General features: G+C 31.1%; 1 long non-coding RNA gene across 1 annotated transcript; it reads right to left on the minus strand.

The window, feature by feature from the left end:
• Positions 1 to 2,808: 2,808 nt before the first annotated feature.
• Positions 2,809 to 6,533, minus strand: LOC108749317. Its single transcript, XR_001939359.1, has 2 exons — positions 5,966 to 6,533; positions 2,809 to 2,887 (listed from the first exon to the last, which is right to left on the minus strand). It is a non-coding gene; the product is annotated as an uncharacterized LOC108749317 (long non-coding RNA).
• Between the last annotated feature and the right edge of the window lie 873 nt (positions 6,534 to 7,406).

Consider the following 7,406-nt stretch of genomic DNA (forward strand, 5'->3'; position numbering starts at 1 on the left):
GGAAGTTATTGGAAGTTATACGTAACTATATCAAAAGTTTTATTTAAAAAATAAAATCTAATTATTTTTATTTTCCAAAACTCTCATATTAATATTAAAGTTATATATTATTTATAATCAATTTAAAGTTGTAACTGTTAAACGTATAATTTTCTACTTTTAATGGAATTGAAGACAAATTATTTATTATAATTATAATGTTTTTTTAGTAAAATTTTGTTAAAATTTGAGTCAAATGTATTTACTAACTTTTTCTATATTACTAACAATCGAGTCTGAGAAGTTTTATTTATTTAACACTGAATTTTCAATGATCGGTATTTTACCAATGTCATGAGATAACTACGGAAGGTAACTTAAAAGAAAATTTTATAAATAAAAGAAATGTAAAAATGATAAGTATAATATTATATTATATGAAATTATTTAAAAATTTCAAGCAAATTTTATAATGTAATTTAATTAATAATTCAAAGCATAGAAGTAGATTTTGGTCACTTTGGAAAATGTGTAAATATTAATTAAACTGTTATAATTAAAAAAATGTTATTTACAATTTATATTAATATAATGGAGAACAATAAATATCTGTACATATATTATTATTTATTATGTATTATCATTTATAGGTAACAAATTAGAAATTTATTTTATTATCGATTAAAGACATATGTAGAGCAACAAAATTATTATTACATATTATTATTTTCAACATTTCAGACATTTTGTAAATCATAATATGATATTTTTTATTGTATTATCTTTTCTAAACAATGTAATCTTTTATTAAAATGGATAATATTATTTTGTCGATAATATTTTAATAGTTGATAATTTGTAGTATTATTAAAATTAGGAAGGATCTTATATATGAATACGTCATCTAAGAGAACCCTTTAAACGTGTGTATAATATGGGTAACATTGCTTTGAAAAAATAAGTAAAGAAAATGTTTATGTGTAACATTTTTTATCAAAGCTGTATTTAATACTATTATATATTATAGAATTTCTCTGATTGCTAATTATATCTTGTTCACTTATCTCTTTAATGGATATATATTTAAATACGAGGAAAAAGAATAATTCGTGGAAAGAAATGATTGGAAATTATTTTTTCGACGTTATTATTCAACAAAATCTAAATAGTGTACATAATACAATTATCAAGTGGCATACACGATACAATAATCAAATGATAGAACATTTACGTAGTGCATAGTTACATAAGTTTGTTGGATTCCTGGATGGGCGATGATTGCCAAATTTTGTTAAACTGGTCTCTTCTTCAATGCACATTACTGACTAGTCAAAAGATGTGATCATATTATAATACGAGAGATGAAAGTATTATATTTCGTTGCTACTTTGACATCTTCAGGAAAGAATATCCTACGATATTGTTTGCTTCATTCTATAATCAAGAAAAATACATATTTGGACATTACAATCAATTTACTTCGATTTATGCAACAATTACAAAATATTTTTTTCTCAAACATTTTTAATATTTTTATATTATTATATTATATTCAAAGTATAATATATATTCTTTAAAACAAAAAATAAGAAAAGAATGAAAATGTGTTTTTCCAAGAAATGTGTTATAGGATGTATTTACCTCATGCAAGGAAGTTACTAAAATCTTTCTGCATCCTCCGTTATGGACAGGCCTATAACCCGGCGGACATTTCGGCTGTACCCGGTTTCTTGTGGGGAAAGTCAGTGGACGTCCCTCGCACGCAAATACTAACATTATCGTCGCGAGAATCAGTAGAATTAAACGGGCGGGTGCCATTATTGTGGACGATATTGGATCTCCTGATCACTTTCTTGAATTTCAAATTAGGAAGACGAAATCAGACAGATTGGCGTCAAGTTTCTCTCCTTTTCCTTACACGCTTGCAACATCAATATGCTAATAACTGGCTGCTACAACGACAGCACATATTTATATACAACTTAGGCTCATCAATGTGGTTTTCCGTCTCCGTCATAGTTAATTAGCGGTCAAAATCATATCCTGATGGCTTACGCAAGAGCGTTAACTTGAAACTTCCGCGGCGATAATAAATTATTGTGAATGATTGTGTGCGCTATGCACATTCTGGATTTTACGCGCACATTATCAATAAATCTTTTTTTATGTCTCAGGAAATATAGGCGATGGAAAAAACTATAATACAAGTCTGTTTAAAGTACTTTATTCATTTTACTCATGTTGTAATATTTATAGTATATAACAGTTTTACATATTCATATATATCTGTCTATACATGAATATTTTAATTATTTCTCTTATATATATTTTATTTAAGGAAAAGGAATTATGTAAATAATTACATCATTTATATACATATATTTCATTAATAATCTTCTATATATTTGTGTGCGTGTGTGTTCAAAAAGAAATATAACTAATTTGATTTTATGTGTGTGAATATAATAAAAAATATTCTATTTATTCCTTAATTTAAGTATATAAAAAAATTTAATACTCTATATTCTCACTTTGAATTTAATTATCATACTTAATATAAAATGATAGCCTATTTTTTATGTAGGGATAAATAGGGATATACTTGACAAAATAATTTAGTCTGTACATCTTAATTGCATTTCGAATGAAATTTACGATTGCCAATTCGATTCGATGAACTATAGATCTTACATAAATTATTAATTAATTAAATACATCTCTCTCTCTCTCTCTCTCTCTCTCTCTCTCATTTTCTATAATTTTCATAAACCTACAGAGATGCCTGTAAGATATTTATTCCCAATGATTAGAATAATATTCTTGTTTCCATTTTAATCCTGTTAATTCTTCTCTTTCCCGGGAATATTTTCTTTCACAAACAGGAGTGGTCCAATTGTCTATAAATAATCTGCAACAAAAATCACAATCTTGTTAATTTTGATTTGTTTTATGCAGAGTTTTACATATAAGTTTTACATATCTCTCTATAGTTGGAAGTAAGAACTATACGGTGTATGCTGAAATAGAATGGCCGCTATAAATAAAGATCTGAGCAATTTATTGCATATTTAAGTTTGACGTGAGTATGAAAGGGATCGATACGAGGTGACGATTGTGTGCGCATTTGATAGACGAGTAGGCTGGAATAGTTGATGAGTTGTACCAACTTCCGACAAAGAAAATCAACCTTAAAGCGTTACACTTCGTCAGAATAAGTTTACGTCATGCTATAATCAACTAGCCATAAATGTGAACGTGTTTGACGTCAGAGCATTGTAGGAATCAAGCATTATTGGCGGACGTGTATAAAATAAGAATGATGAATTATATCTAATGTAGACAATTTTATATATACATAGCATTCATCGTTGATTATATATACTGTGTAATATTATTTATAAAAATATTATTACTTGCTTATTTATTTATATATATAGTTATAATATGCGCTGACAATAAGTCTTTATTGAAGATTTATTTGAATTAATTTTGCAATAAAAATCTTTATCGAAAAGATACACTTATAAACATAAGCGCAATAGACTTTGGAGGTAATACTTCAAAAAGTGAAACATCAGCAATACAGTGCTGTTTATAAATCTACAAAGAAAAGATGGTTTTGTTGAAGTATTTAGAAATTTAATTAGATATAGATTTGAAAATAATTTTGTTTGGACCTTCAAAATAATTATGCAGGATTGCTAGAATGTTAAAACTTTTTTTTATTAATATTTAAGCGTTTTACATAATTTACTTTAATAATCCAACAAAATTACTTTTATCTCTATAGCTATAATGTATTAAATTTTTAATACATTAGCAAAACTGTTCCTTTCGTGTAATAAAAATTAAATAATAAATAACATAATGAATAGAAAAGTTACACGATAGAGAGTAGACACTTCAGATTGTAGGATTAATGATAGAAATAATATATTGCTTGCGTCGTTGCAAACATGTGCGACGCAGTAATTGATGCTTTACTTGTAATGAAGAGAGTTTCCGCTCCTTAAAAAGTCCCTTACCTAAAAGATGTTTCGACAGCGATTTCCAACTTTGACCTTGTCCGGTGGACATTGTATAGGAACATTAATTATTGATCCAGCTTCGATTTTGTTACTATCGAAACGCAAAAAACGCTTTTCTTCTCGCGAGGCGCTCTTGTCGATCGCGTGCGTACTTGACATTAAGATGAAAAATAACACTAACACAAACGTTACAGCGAATAAAAGCTTCATAGTTGCGTATGACTGTAGTATACAGTGTGCAATCAACGACTGAAGCCTGTTCAGATCTCGCCTCTCAGTAACTTATTCTGCGCTCGCGTCACGTCGTTTTCAATCTGTTGGAATTAATTGCATATTTGCGTGATTACATCAAGATTTGCGTATATATCAAGATATTCAAGATATCGCACGCAATACGTAATTACGCGTAATCTTTACATACCTCGAAGAGGCGTCAGGCGATTATCGATAGAAAATTGCCGATGTAGACAATTATTCTCGAATAAACTGCAACAGTCGCAATACGAATGACGACACTTCGTTGCGCACGAGTGCTTGTGCTTCAAAAAGTACGTCGCCCAAAATGGTTATCTCCGTTTATCTAATGATAAAGTTCGTTAATCACGATACGAAACGTTTCGTTTTAAATTTTATCGGGCGGATGATGCTTCATCGCGTTGGAAACGCGAGAGATACGAGGCTTATTGTTAGATTCGACACGTCTCGACACGGCTGACTCGTATCTTGCATTTTCCACAAGAAAATGATCCGCTGAGGAGTGAACGCGATTGAGAAACTAGCGACGATTGATCTCTACTCTCTGCCTGCCACCACCGCCCTCGTTTCCCTGCCTTCTCGAAATGAACACAAACAAACTACTAGGAAACGGACGAGCGGGTTAATTAAAATCGACCTTGTACGCAAACCGGCTTAAAAGACATCTTTATCTGCGACCAGAAGACGACAGTCGCGGGCTTTATCAGCCCGGCGTGTCCGGAATTTTTCATCGATTCGAGATTGCGATATCGAGAATTGCATGATGAAATCTTGAACTTTGCTTGGACGAGTCACCGATATAAAATCGATCTGCCAAAAGTACGAGGTGTAGCGAGGTTAATGATCCGTTTGTTGATTCTAAAAAATTAGTCTAAAAAATAGTACACGGTGTATCTGTATGTATAATAAGAAAGATGTACAAATTGATGCATTAGATTCAAATTATTGATTTAAAAGATATGTGTTAAGCGCAAAAGTTTGTTTTGCTGCATCTATGAGCATTCTTGATAACCCTCGGTGGAACTTTCGATGATAGTGATGAATCATTTTTATTGCTGAACACGATTGTTCACAGCGTGATAATATACATTATTTTTTTATTTAAACTTATTTTTCTCGAGAACTAATTAATTAAAAAGAAATGTATTGTAAACAGGGAGAACAAAATTAAATAATCATTAATAAAGTGCCTAATATTTTGCGTCAAGCGCCTGTATTTTAACGGATAGCGAAAAAATAAATAATCAGATTCCGTAGGAAGTAATTAGAATTCATATCATATAAAAGATTAGATATTGTTTCGTACAAGAATACTAAGTGGCATAGCATACAAAGAAAGAACGGTTTTGCTAAGGCATCTAAAAAGTTAACTATATAGATGAAAATGATTTTGTAAGCCTATCAAAATAATCATATAAGGCGCTTAAATTGATTACTTATAGAAAAAACTTTTATAGCATCACTCATTAGTTCGAATTTACAATAGGTGTTTTAAGCCGTAAGAAATTGACCAATTACAGTCGAATGCGATGAGAATAATTGACTATCGTCCATTTTTATGGCATAAGGCTTAAAAATCTATTGCAGACTTATAATCGTTTTAATAGTCCGATAATATTATTTTCAGATCCGTATCAAGCTATATTTTTAGATACTTCGACTGCAAAATCTTTCTTTCCATTTAGCATTTAAAAAGAATGTACCTTGCGTATTTATCAAAACAAGCATCACCACACTTGTCTACATTTGCCACGCCGATCGGCTTGCTGACCCGGTTGACAGTAGACTTTATTCCTTCGTGGTACGAATATTATTCTTCCTTGTACCGTGACTTCCGGGGATGCCGTTGATGTAGCGCTGCCATTGCCGTTAATATTTAAAACTTGCGAGGTGTTTTGCGGCCGTATCAATTTGTCGATGGACATCGCGATGTTCGAGAAGGACCAACATTCGCCGAGGCTCACAAAGAGGATCACGAGTATAAGAATCGTGTAAAATGTACGCATCCTTCTCAACTAATACCCGGCGACTAACAACTGTGCCATGCACGGTGTGTAACCCCGCTTAAACATTATCGGTCATAGCTCGATAACCTGATGACACTGACGATTCCAGGAGAGAAGCGCGTGTCTTTCGCTTTCAGAAAAATTTCAGAGTCAGTATTGAACTCGAATGTTCGGCGTATCGTAATTGCACGGTAATTTTGTCGTGAAGTCCCGTCAGAAATCGTGTGGACTAAATGGAAGTCGTGCGTAGCTGTGACGGTATGAAAACTATGCGTTGCCTTTATATTTCAGAAGTTACGAAGTCGAGTATATACGCATTCCATTTCGTCGCGAGCGTTTTCGATAACCTTTCATGACACTTTTTATAGTAATAAAATCATCTCTAATGCTGAACACAATATTATTGTAAGAGTGAGATATAATCTAAACGTCGCAATTATAACAATTTTTCTTACGTTAATTTAATACGTCGCAAAAGTAACAACGTATCAATCGCTTGAATATCAGTTCACAAAATCACTCGAATTATTGAACGAAAGTGTTGAAGTTCGATGTAAACCATAGAACAGTAGCAAGTGGTCACATGGCAATGAGAAATGACTGAGAAACCATTGTGAAATGACTGGCAGTCAGGCAAAAAAATCAAGCGCTATATTAAATTAACCGAACGTCAAGAAACAGAAATAATAAAATACGTGTACAGTAAATTTAATAAGTCCGGCGAATCAATAAATTATAACTTACGTATGTAAAAATAGCCGGACACAATTAATGACCACATCAGAACGAATGTTAAGACAACCGTGATAGTGCGAAGTTCTAATTGTAAGAATTAGGAAAAGATGAAGAGTTAGTTGCATCGAGATTAAAATTAAACTTTATTGGTAGAAACGGACATTAATCGCTTCCTAGATTAATCTTTTATTATGATTCTTCGTTTAAAGTTAAAATATTATTTCAGTCAATTCATGTAAATAATTAAATTTATAATCTGTAATTACGGAAAGCTGGTTGGTATTTCTGTATTATTTTACGTCATAATTTCCATAGATAATTTTTACAACTTTTGTTTTTTTACAATTTTATTATCTAAGTAATTATATTCCAAGCAGCAAGCTGACATTACTTGTCATTATTT

This window comes from Trachymyrmex septentrionalis, unplaced genomic scaffold (genome assembly GCF_001594115.1).
Source record: "Trachymyrmex septentrionalis isolate Tsep2-gDNA-1 unplaced genomic scaffold, Tsep1.0 scaffold29, whole genome shotgun sequence".
Classification (NCBI taxonomy): Eukaryota; Metazoa; Arthropoda; class Insecta; order Hymenoptera; family Formicidae; genus Trachymyrmex; species Trachymyrmex septentrionalis.